Below are 13,323 nucleotides of genomic sequence, written 5' to 3' on the forward strand. Positions count from 1 at the left end.
TTTGAAGTAGCATTTATTAAGTACAGTCTATAAAATAATAACTAGGAGCCGATTGGTTGCAACTTCTTCACTGGTCCACTTCTCTGTGCTTTTCACTGCTTGATAAATATACCCCATGTTCTTAATATATTACAGAGAAATACATTATGGTTATTTTTTCTGAGTCATGTTTTAGTTTTCTTTTCCTCAGACATAAAATATTTTTCTCTCTTTGCCAGTAAGATCACATCATGTCATCTCCTGGAATTGAAGCCAACAGAGAGGACAACAATGGATTGCATGCACCTCCTGCTGCCCAACAGATGAATTACCCCCATATGAATGCACAATGGAATCCCCCTCCAGGTGCCCCTGGGTATAATGCCCCTCCTACCTCTCAGATGTGGAATGCCCCTCCTGTACAACAGTTTCATAACCTTCCTGTCATTCAGCAGTGGAATGGAAATGCTGCCTCACAGACTCCACAATCACCTGCCTTCCATCAGACATTTCAGAAGGGTAAACCATTTGGTCTGGGGGTAAGATTGAGCGATTTTTTTTTCATCCCAATTTTTTTTATGAGTTTTATTATATTCTAAATCTCTAAAGTATGATTTTCAAGTGCTTTCATTATTCTGCTTGCTTTGCTGATTTATATTTAGTAGTGCTTAGCACTAATGTTTAAGGTAAAGTAGACTTTTCAGTAGCTTTTATATTTCCCCTAACTAAACCTTCATGACTTCTAATTTTTCTACGTCATGGATACTTATTGGCAGAAACATCCAACTACATCACTGGGTCCCTGCAGGTAATGGCATTTACTGGTTAAGGATCTGAAAAATATACCAAAATGTAACCCATAGGCTATAATGGGCTAACAATGGGCCTGATTCAGAGTTGAACACTATTCCGATGATCACGCAGTTGAGCAATAAATGGTGGTCTGCGCGTGTGTCACAGCCGCATTGCCCATCCACAGCGAATTAATTGTGATCGCGCTCGCTGTGAGAATTCACTCACAATTGATTGACAAGAAGAGAGTGTTTTGTGGGTGGTTACGGGGAATTCCACCCAAAACGCGGGCTTGTCGGGGCTGTTTCCTTGGCTTGTACTCGCCAGCACCTGCGATCGCGCACGCAGAGAACAAAGCTCCAGTGTCTCAGTTGCGACGCCCATTCTGAGTGACCAAAGACTTAAGGAGTCAATGTTTTCCGGATCTGCGTCCAGTGCTGCGTTTGTGTACCCAGTTGCGGACAGCTTTGAGGACTCAAGTGGGTGTCTCAATAGAAATTCTGCTGGCTGATGCTTTAGCATATTTTAGCAGTTGCTAAGCAACACAATTCTCAAATGCATTTGCATTACCATACAACACTGAATAAGGCCCAATGTCAGGACCAAACTCCAAAAAGGCTTGGTAAATGGGGCATTTGTACAGACCCTATAGAAACCTATGTGGACTGCATTTGAGAATGTAAAAGGGGACCACAGAAGATATCAGCTAACGTACCCCCTTGTTCCTGTATATAGCACAAAAGCCCAAAAATTTTGCAATTGACTGTTTTTGAAGGATTTATCACATTTTTGGGCTCCATAAATAGGCCCTTAAAGAAACAGATGAGTGAAGGCACCTTAATTATAACCGCCATCTTTTGTTTTATCTTTAGGTCACCCTGATTGTTTTGGGCATCATACACATTGCTCTAGGTATTGGCATGTTCTTCGTTGCGGCCAATATAACAATAATCAGTAGAATCCCATTCTGGGGAGCAGTTTTTGTAAGTACTGTGATGAAGTCAAAGAATTAAATGTATTTTTACAGGTCATGGAACACTAAGATAGCATCTTGTAACATTTGCATTGTATTTTAAAACTCAATAAATATACAGTACATTTCTTTATATTAAATATGGACATTATGGGCTAGATGTACTAAGCATTGCATCGTTGATGCAGTACATTCTGCCACTTATCAGGTACATACTGGCATTAATAACGCCGGTAAGTACCTAGAAATGTGATTACAATCGCAAAGGACAGCTCTCCCAAGAACTGTCCTTTGCAATAGAGGGATTTTCGGGTATATGATCCAGAAGTCCCTCTGGTGTCCATCTGTGTATGCGCAGAATGACGAGCGCCCCACGGGGGACACTGGGAGGGATCCTATTGATGGCATTAGCGGTACCGTCCCCATTGCCAGCAATAGGAACTCAGCAAAAGTCTTTCCAGCTTCAGCGAAGTCTTCCAGGCTAGGTGAAAGCATAATTCGCATACACAGGCGGCTGTCATGCATGACACAACAGCCCGTTGCTGACGGCTGTAGGCTGTCAGCGGCATCACCGAGGAGGGGTATAACACAGGACGTTGCTGAACAGGTAAATTTATGTTAAATACCAGCTGCAGGACCTAATGACATATACAGTCTAGCCCCGCCTCCCGAATCCAACAGCAGAGTCTCCTGTCCGGGCTGCTCCTGTAGAGGATGTTTGGAAAGTCGGTAAGTATGCTTTATTGTATGCAAAAAAATTAAATATGTTCCATACATTTCTGATTCTGTGACTATGGGGTTTATTTATTAAGCCTTGGATGGAGATATACTGTAGCGAACGGAGGTAAAATAGCAGCCAATCAGTGCCTAACTGTCATGTCACAGGCTGTATTTGAAAAATGACAGTTAGGAGCTGGTTGGCTGGTGCTTTATCTCCATCCAAGGCTTAGTAAATAGACCCCTGTATACTTAGTAGCATAGATTTAGAGATGTAAGTAACTTAATATCCAGCATATAGATATGCAAATAAAATGAACATGCGTGTGTCATCATCATCAGCACAGAAAAATACACATGCTAAAAAGCATATCTGAAAATTGGCTGTATCTCTAAAGGACTTGTGTCTATGCCCTTACTGAATTGAAATTTATGGGGAAGATTTATCAAAGCTTGGAGAGAGATAAAGGGGTATATTTTCTAATAATCGATCAAAATTGATTTATTTCTGGGGCTAAATTACAAATTTATTAATACAAAAAACCAAAACCCCATTTTTCACTGAGTTTTAAGAGATTTTTAACTCATTACATATGTAAAAGCTGCTTCTGCTATTTAATATCCCTTTATAGCACTATTTTTCTGATGCTTTTCAGCAGTGCTATTTTGTTTACTGACTCCCAGTTAAATTTTATGAAAAACTGTACTTAACAATGAGCGGTATTACCAACTTAAATGGGTCCATAAATCAAAAATTGTCTTGTAGTAAATATGTGATTTTGCCGCAGAAACACGACATCAATTTTGATTTGTTTAAATTTTTTTAAAATAAACCTTTAGTAAATATACCTCAGTGTAGAGAGGTATAGTACAAACCAATCATCTCCTGTCATTTTTGCAAACACAGCCTGTAAAATGACAAGTAGAAGCTGATTGGTTGGTTCTTTATTTCTCTGTACTTTATCTCTCTGAAAGTTTTGATAAATCTCTTCCTATATATGAATGCCATTAACCAGCCTTCATAGCGCAAGTGAACGCAATCATAAGATACAGTCAACTCAAAATACAGGAATGGATTTTCACATGCAGAGTATGACAAAATGTCACATTTATTTTAGTGCACATGGATTTATGTTCAACTCCTATAGTGTTCAGTTTAACTACTTTTTGTCCAATATGCTTGTCTTCTGACATGTTGCATGCTCATGTTTTTACAGTACATCGTTGCAGGATCTCTGTCAGTTGCGGGTCATTCTAGAGCCTCAATACAACTGGTAAGTTGATGGATAACAAGTATATGTAACCCCTTGGTGAATTTTATTTACTCTAATACGCTGTAATAAGACCGGGAAGGTATATTGATGAGTTGTATCTTGTTTATATTAGTATATACTCTGTATACAGTTATAATGTATAGTTAGCCTTAAAATGATTAGTAGTACTAAGGGTATCACTTTACTGTTTATTATAAATGTTTATGTTGGTAATATACTGTAGTGGTATAGAGGTAGGGCCTGATTGTGGGAATTGTATGTGCATAAAGTGTAATATGACATCACTTATGGAAAATACTGGAATGGCTGGAGGTAAAATCCTGAGGTAGCTCGAGATCAGAGCGGGAAGCCTGTCAGGGGGCCGCGAGGCAGTTAGTGAGGGAAGTGTATAAATAGAGAACGTTGGCAGGATCAGTCAGAATACAGTTCCCCCCTCCAGAGTGCATACCCCTACTCACCAGCGATAAGTCCCACTTTTGGTCTAGGCGGAGACCTGGTTGATCCCGGAGGATCATTAGTGACGTCCGGCCTGAGGGGCTGTAGATGTCAGACGCTCCATACAACAGGAACGTGCATAGAGGTTCCAATTATCTGAAGGCTCAAATACTTCCACCAAACAACTAGGAGTAAAATCCCAAAATGTGCGTAATAAGAGGACTTGTTCATCCATCCAGCACTCAATGATCGGGACTCCGTAATATGTTATTTTGTGTGGTGAGATCACTGACAAATTAATATTATTTTGAAACAGTTTGCTACTGATTATAAATAATATTTTTCTTTTCATGTTTGAGGCTGTCCATATCTTACTCTGCAAAATGTTGTCAGTAGCATTAAATATAGAAGTTATATATGTTTAGTTTTAGATATTGATGTACAGTATACGTATTTATAATATAAAATGTATTGATTTAAACAGATGGTGTCCTGAATTCTTGTTTCTGCCATATTGCGAACATTACCCTTTCTGATTAGCGCATCACCATTTTTTGGTTTAACGTATATTTATCTGAATATATATTTGTTCAAAAGAGAAAAGTCTATATGCTATTCTAAGTGTATTACTTACCTGAGATGTCTCCAGATGTCATTCATGGTGTTACCTACGAAAACAGGTATATTATTATTAGTACCTGCAGAAGTACACTAGAGACTTTCAAGGTTTACAGTAGGTGTACCCAAGCAATTATATTGTGAAAGGGTAAATTAATATCACTAATCTATATACAATAGCTTGGGTGGAGGCACTAACATTAACTATGGGTTACTGGGTTACATATATGACATTGTTTTACAGCTCTTTCAATGTGCAAAATGTTTGTGTTACTCATAATTGTGTGAGATACTTTTGTGTGTTCTTTGCACCCAGCCACCTGTTTGGGGTTTTCTGCCTTTGCCAAGTCGAACTTTTATGACTTGTTTATCTATTCTTGGACTTGACATAAATTGAACCGTGCACCTGATTTATCCAGTTTAATTAGAAAGTGCAAATGGCGCTCTAAAGGACAAGTGAATACAACCTCAGAAGAAAGCAAACTAAACAGTGCCTTAAAAAGGGCTCCATGTTCATGTTCAAAATAATGAGATTATTTTTTCATAGAGTAGCCTAATGCCCGCTTTCCGCCAAAGGAGGGCCCAGACATCAACCAGGCAAACCTTCCATGACCACTATGCAATCTCTGTCTCTCCCTCCAGTACTATTGGTCTGTCTGGCCCTTTTTGTTAATCTTTACATCTCATTTATTTTATTTTTAAATCTTTATTTACAAATGTGTCCACATACATCTTACCTCCATGCACCACAAGTCGTGTTAAACATAACGTGTGAGCGCCCTTGAAACTCGGTAGCACTGAGCGTATTTTCGTGCAACTTTTTGCCTTCAAATGCATCTTATTTGCTCAGTGATGTGAATAGAATTCACAAGCAGCTTCTTCTGATTACAATGATATGCAGCATGCCTACAGTATGCTCTGTGTGCAACTGCGGCTGGATCTGTATGTGAAATGCTACGTTACAGTTTCAGCGACTGTTATACTGTAACGTAGCATTTCACATGTAGATGCAGTCGCACACAGAATGTAGGCATGCCGCATATCATTGTAATCAACAGAAGCTTCTTGTGCGTCCTATTAGCACAGCTGTGCAAATAAGATGCATTTGTGTGCATAATTTCAGAATAAAAGAGGATTTGCGCTTTCAAGTCATGCCACGGCATGGCACAACTAGAAGGGCTGTTTAACGTGCAAGAAAGTAAGACGTATGTGGACACATCTGCATGTAGAGAATACATATTACACAATACTATACAGAGTGCTGCCTAAATTTAATTCCAGCACAAATGGATTTTATAATCTCTCATCCCTACCATTTAAACACACAGACGCAGACAGCAGCGTTTCATGTTAATATAAATCAGTAAATGACAGGTTACAAAATTGAAAGCAAGCATACTTGCCAACTCTCCCTGAAATAGCAGCAATCTCCCTGAAGAGCCTGACAATCTCCCTGATTGCACCTTACCCACATTATGATGCAGTTTTATATATATATATATATATATATATATATATATATATATATATATATATATTAGGGATGTGCAGGCTCGGATAGGTTCGAGTTTGCACGTGGAGTTCGGATTTTTCCCTCCAAAAAAACGGAACTCAGAACGAGGCAAAACGTCATCTTACATGGACGAACATCATCATTCCTGGTCTTTTGTCCAGGAATGATGATGTTCGTCCATGTAAGATGACGTTTTGCCTCGTTCTGAGTTCCGTTTTTTTGGAGGGAAAAATCCGAACTCCACGTGCAAACTCGAACCTATCCGAGCCTGCACATCCCTACTATATATATATATAATAACTGAGATATATACATTAGTATCATTTCCCTGCATTATTTATAAGGCACAATGATCCCTATGGCTACATGCATTCTCTGATAATTACCAGTGTGTTTTTATCAACAAATAGATCTTACTAATTGCTTTGGGGCTCATTTACATTTGGATGTAAGTCAGTGTTATGACACGCCCCTCAGATGTAGCAGTACACGCCCACTTTACCACCGCACTCATAGGTGTTACTTTCACAATCTCCCTGAAATGCATTTTCAACAGTAGGCAAGCATAAAAGGTACTGTAAGCTTATTCTTATGTTCTACATAAAACTGGTTAGTTGTGATTGTTTGCTAAGTCTATCACCAAAACAAACTAACTAGGCATTCTTGACTGGAATTTGGCACATGGTGTATTAAAGTATTCAAGTGGAGGTGTATCTATAATGGGTGTAGGGTATGAAGAGCACATGCACCCCCTGGGTCCATGGGCCACACACCACACACCCTGCACCCATATTCTACAAAACTTACCTCTCTGGAGTCCCACATGGGCAGTGGCAGTGCTTCACAATACACCAGGAAAATGGCATGGCACCCATAGATAATCTTCCAGCAGCCCCCGCCATTATTACCAGTAATCCATATGGCACACACATATTCCTCAGTGCTTTACAGAGAATACTTGCACCAGTGGAGCTTACAATCTAAGTTAGTTCCCTAACACGTGTACACACACATACTTACACACTAGGGTAGTGGATCCCAAACTGTGTGCCGTGGCACCCTGGGGTGCCTCAGGGCACTTACAGGAGTTCCTCAGGTTAGTGGTCCAGTACCAAACAAAAATTTTTTTAATCAGTGTGATAGATAAAACCAGTGCTGGTGGTTGCCAATCAAAAAATATGTGGACAATAAGAAGAGCAGCCCTGTCAGCCACCACATAACTGACCCTAAGGGTGACATAGAAGCACAATTTACTTCATTTAATTTTAGCTGAATTTCTCAACTTCTGACCAAGGGGTGCCTTGGAAAAAATTCTGATTCTCTAGGGCGCTGTGATTCTAAAAAGTTTGGGAACCCCTGCACTAGCTGCACTAGGGTTTTTTTTTGTAGGGAGCAAATTAACCTACCAGTACATTTTTGTAGTGTGGGAGGAAACCTGAGTACCTGAAGGAAACCCATGCAAGCACAGGGAGAATACACAAACTTCACACAGTTAGGACCATAGAGGGAATCAAACCCACAACCTCAGAACTGTGAGGCGGTCTACAGTTAGAGCCATAGTGGGAATCAAACCCACAACCTCAGAGCTGTGAGGCGGTCTACAGTTAGGGCCATAGTGGGAATCAAACCCACAACCTCAGTGCTGTGAGGCGGTCTGTGCTGCCCACTAGCAAGGACACCGCCTAGCTCCTCTGCATCCCTGCACTCTCCCCCAGTGTCTGCCATGCTGCCAATCACTCAGAGGAGCAGCCACTGTGGAATTAAAAGTTGCGATGGCTGCAATGTTCTGAACATTGAACAACATTTTTTCCCATAAAATCATGTTCGATAATTTAAAAAAAAAATGTTTAATCATTAAAACAAAAAATTGCAATTTGTGATCAGTATTTAGAAATTTTCCATTTTCAATTGTGTTCTTGTCCTTTTTTTTTTTTTTTACAGGTTAAAGGATCTCTCACCTTGAACATCATAACATCAGTTGTCAGTGCGTTTGGACTAATATTTTCCTTTGTGGATTACGCAGTTGATTATTGGGCTATTTTGGACTGTACATATATTGACTGCTATACATTAATTGTAAGTGTTATTCAGCACAGACATAGTTTACATTTTTTTTTCTACTAATACCCCTTTTCCACTGCTTTGCCGGGTCGCACCCGGGATGATGCTCACGACCCCATTGTGACCCGGCTGAGACACCTTACAAACCGGCGGCAAAACCCAGCACTAATGCCGGGAGAGCCGGTGCTTGGCGATGAGATCATCTGCATGCACCGGCTCTCCCTATGCATCGACCCGGGTTACCCGTTCACACTGCTTCATGAGCCGGGTTGAACCCGCATTCAACCATGCTCGTGACAAGGGTCGAAAAGCCGGCTTATTTCAACCCTGCCCTTTCACACTACACAATAACCCGGGCTATTGCTGGCAGTGGAAAAGGGGTATTAGAAACATGATATATACAGGTATATTGCAGTTATATTATGCCCAATTGGTAAATCATAGCATGGCCTGACCCTTCTGAACTGTTACACAACTTATATGCATACTATACAGTCTATGGATAGAGCACATTGATATGTGACAAATGGCATGATCCAGCATGTATTTCACTCAGGGTAGATTACCTTCTGAAAAACAGACAAGTGACGGTGTTACCCATAGCAACCAATCATGTTATTATGGCTATCATTTTTCTTTTGCATTCTAGAAAATGATAGCATATGATTGGTTGATATGGGCAAAACAACTACTTGTCTGTTTTAGAAGATTTAGTAAATGTTCCCCAGAGTGTGTCAGTTGCACCATTAACACTTAACCACTTCACATTGCCCATGTTACACACAGGCGTATGCGGGCTAATAATACAGATGGAAAGCAATGTATGGCCATATTCAATGTGTCTGAGCATGCATCTGACTCAGGGGCTGATCCTGCCCCTGAGATGCAGAGGCTTCTGTGTCTGCATCTGTTGGTGTTTAGGTGCCCATCTGTGTATTTATGCAAACTCCACTACAAAGTCCTTCCCTGGTGTATTGCTATGAATCCAAGTGTGCAAGTACTGAGACGCCCACTGTCAGCGTCCATAGATGCTGAAATACTGATTGATGCCTATTTAGACGAGCCATTGGTCGCATCCATTAATCTTACACCAGTCCTATGGTAGATACAGTTTCTCCATCCAAGTATGGTCTACTATGTGAGTGATAGACCGCAATCACTTTCAGTGACATGTCTATGACATTCCCATAACACGCCTATAAAACGGACCATATCTGTGCATGCGCTAAGTTGCCTCCCCGTCACCACCCAGGAACGCCCACTACATTTCCAACTCATTTCTGAGATCCGTGTGCGCAGTGTGACATGCGCAGAAGAAAAAAATCGCTCAACTGCTTCCGATATCGGCAGTGAGTAACAACTCAGAATCAGGCCCCCCAGTCTCCCATCTCGCCTTAGGGCCTCATTTACCAACGAGATTTATCATTCACAATGAGTGATAAAACTCCAGCCAATCAGCTCCTAACTGTCATCTGTTTGAAAAATCAAAGTTGAGAGCTGATTGGCTGGAGCACCATTTATCATACACAAAGAGTTTTATCACTCATTTTAAATGAAAAAAGTGTAGAGCAGCGGTATCAATGGGCATAACTACCATAGGTGCAAGGAGTTGAGCTGTTATGGGGCGCAGAGCTGAGGGAGGCCCATCTTCCTTGTCAAAGTTGCATGTGTTGTATACATTTTTCACCATTGGGTGGTACATAGGGGCTCTTACAAACTTTTGCTATGGGGCCTTCAAAAACTAGTTATGTGCCTGGTGGTATCCAACTTTATTGACACATGTAGAAAGGCATAATGGTGTTAATGTTAATGTTTCCTATAAGGTGCCACTTAAATCTGCAGCACTGTACAAAGGAGATTACAGCACATATAAAAAAGACTACACTACACAGAATAGATAAAAATGAGGACAAACTGGAAACAAAAGCAGCAAATGACAACCTAAAAGCTAGACTATAGACTATAGATGCATAGTACAATGCATAAGACAAACTGTAATAATAGGTGACAGAGAGGTCTATTTACTAAGCCTTGGAGATAAAGTGAACGGAGATTAGGTGCCAGGAAACCATCTCCTAACTATCATTTTTCAAACACAGTCTGTGACATTGTGACATGACAGTTAGGAGCTGATTGGCTGGTACTTTATCTCCGTTCTCTTTATCTCCATCTGAGGCTTAGTAAATAGACCCCATACAGAACATTGCAATTTTGCGAAGGAGGAAGGAAGAGGTTTGGGAAAGGAACTGAATGCAAGGGAGAAGTCAAGGATAATACGCTTGCAGCGGAAATGAGTTACAGAGCATAGTGTACGGACATGAGTTAAAGAGCATAGTGGGCCTAATTCAGACGCGCTCGCAAGCGGGTCGATGGTGCCCAAGTGCGCATTGGTCTCGCACCAAAGGGGGTGTGCTGTCGATGGTGTGTGACAGCACGCCCCCTTTGGTGGGCGTGGCTGCCCAGACGGAGGCGTTCCCATGGGAACGCCTACTGTCTGGGTCCGGCCCCACTGACATCACTAGTGATGTCAGTGGGACCGTTTTTGGCTCTGATAGAGCGAAAATCACTCCGGGCTTGCGGCAGATGAGAACCTACCACAAGGGTCTCGTCGCAAGGCCGATGGTTGCGATGGTCTAGACCATCGCTGCCATCTTTTTGGCTGCTCGCATAAGCTGTGGGTGGTCACCCACAGCTATGCGAGCGGCCAGGAGGCCGCTACATTTTCAGCTAGGACGGCCCTGATTCAGAGCGAGCGCTCTTGTCAGAGCGTCCGGCTCTGAATCAGGCCCAGTGTACAGACATGAGTTACTGAGCAGAGTGTAAGGACATGAGTTACAGAGCAGAGTGTACGGACATGAGTTACAGAGCAGAGTGTAAGGACATGAGTTACAGAGCAGAGTATATGGACATGAGTTTCAGAGCAGAGTGTACGGACATGAGTTACAGAGCAGAGTGTAAGGACATGAGTTACAGAGCAGAGTGTAAGGACATGAGTTACAGAGCAGAGTGTACGGACATGAGTTACAGAGCAGAGTGTACGGACATGAGTTACAGAGCATAGTGTACGGACATGAGTTACAGAGCATAGTGTACGGACATGAGTTACAGAGCATAGTGTACGGACATGAATTACAGAGCATAGGGTATGGACATAGCATAGTTTATGGACATGAGTTACAGAGCAGCGTGTATGGACATGAGTTACAGAGCAGAGTGTACGGACATGAGTTACAGAGCAGAGTGTACGGACATGAGTTACAGAGCAGAGTATATGGACATGAGTTTCAGAGCAGAGTGTACGGACATGAGTTACAGAGCAGAGTGTAAGGACATGAGTTACAGAGCAGAGTGTAAGGACATGAGTTACAGAGCAGAGTGTACGGACATGAGTTACAGAGCAGAGTGTACGGACATGAGTTACAGAGCATAGTGTACGGACATGAGTTACAGAGCATAGTGTACGGACATGAGTTACAGAGCATAGCGTATGGACATAGCATAGTTTATGGACATGAGTTACAGAGCAGCGTGTATGGACATGAGTTACAGAGCAGAGTGTACGGACATGAGTTACAGAGCAGAGTGTATGGACATGAGTTGCAGAGCAGAGTGTAAGGACATGAGTTACAGAGCAGAGTGTACGGACATGAGTTACAGAGCAGCGTGTATGGACATGAGTTACAGAGCAGCGTGTATGGACATGAGTTACAGAGCAGAGTGTATGGACATGAGTTGCAGAGCAGAGTGTAAGGACATGAGTTACAGAGCAGAGTGTACGGACATGAGTTACAGAGCAGAGTGTACGGACATGAGTGACAGAGCATAGTGTACGAACATGAGTTACAGAGCAGAGTGTATGGACATAGCATAGTGTATGGACATGAGTTACAGAGCAAAGTGTACGGACATGAGTGACAGAGCATAGTGTACGAACATGAGTTACAGAGCAGAGTGTATGGACATAGCATAGTGTATGGACATGTGTTACAGAGCAGAGTGTAAGGACATGAATTGCAGAGCAGAGTGTAAGGACATGAGTTGCAGAGCAGAGTGTAAGGACATGAGTTACAGAGCAGAGTGTACGGACAAGAGTTACAGAGCAGAGTGTACAGACATGAGTTACAGAGCATAGTGTACGGACATGAGTTAGAGAGCAGAGTGTATGGACATAGCATAGTGTATGGACATGAGTTACAGAGCAGCGTGTACGGACATGAGTTACAGAGCAGCGTGTAAGGACATGAGTTACAGAGCAGAGTGTACGGACATGAGTTGCAGAGCAGAGTGTAAGGACATGAGTTACAGAGCAGAGTGTACGGACATGAGTTACAGAGCAGAGTGTACGGACATGAGTGACAGAGCATAGTGTACGAACATGAGTTACAGAGCAGAGTGTATGGACATAGCATAGTGTATGGACATGAGTTACAGAGCAGAGTGTACGGACATGAGTGACAGAGCATAGTGTACGAACATGAGTTACAGAGCAGAGTTTACGGACATGAGTTACAGAGCAGAGTGCATGGACATAGTATAGTGTATGGACATGAGTTAAAGAGCAGCGTGAACGGACATGAGTTACAGAGCAGATTGTATGGACATGAGTTGCAGAGCAGTGTGTACGGACATGAGTTACAGAGCAGAGTGTACGGACATGAGTTACAGAGCAGAGTGTACGGACATGAGTTACAGAGCAGAGTGTATGCACATGAGTTACAGAGCATTGGGCCTGATTCAGACCCACTCGCGAGCGGCTGTCCGCTCGCAAGTGGGTTGATGTTATGGACTGAGCATGCGCACGTCGGAGGGAGCTCCGTCGTGCGCATGCGCCAGACGCGACGAGCGAAGGAAAGTCCTTCGCTCGTTGTGTCTGATCAAAGGGGGCGTGCTGTCGATGTTGATTGACAGCACGCCCCCTTTGGTAGGCGTGCCGGGGGCGTGCCTCCCTGACGGGGGCGTTC

The 13,323-nt window shown here is 42.3% G+C and overlaps 1 pseudogene; it reads left to right on the forward strand.

The window, feature by feature from the left end:
• Positions 1 to 230: 230 nt before the first annotated feature.
• The window catches only part of LOC148522948 (membrane-spanning 4-domains subfamily A member 4A-like), a 32,195-nt pseudogene continuing 19,102 nt past the window's right edge, over positions 231 to 13,323 (forward strand).

The sequence above is a fragment of the Taudactylus pleione genome, unplaced genomic scaffold (genome assembly GCF_031769625.1).
Source record: "Taudactylus pleione unplaced genomic scaffold, aTauple2 ptg000136l, whole genome shotgun sequence".
Taxonomy (NCBI): domain Eukaryota; kingdom Metazoa; phylum Chordata; class Amphibia; order Anura; family Myobatrachidae; genus Taudactylus; species Taudactylus pleione.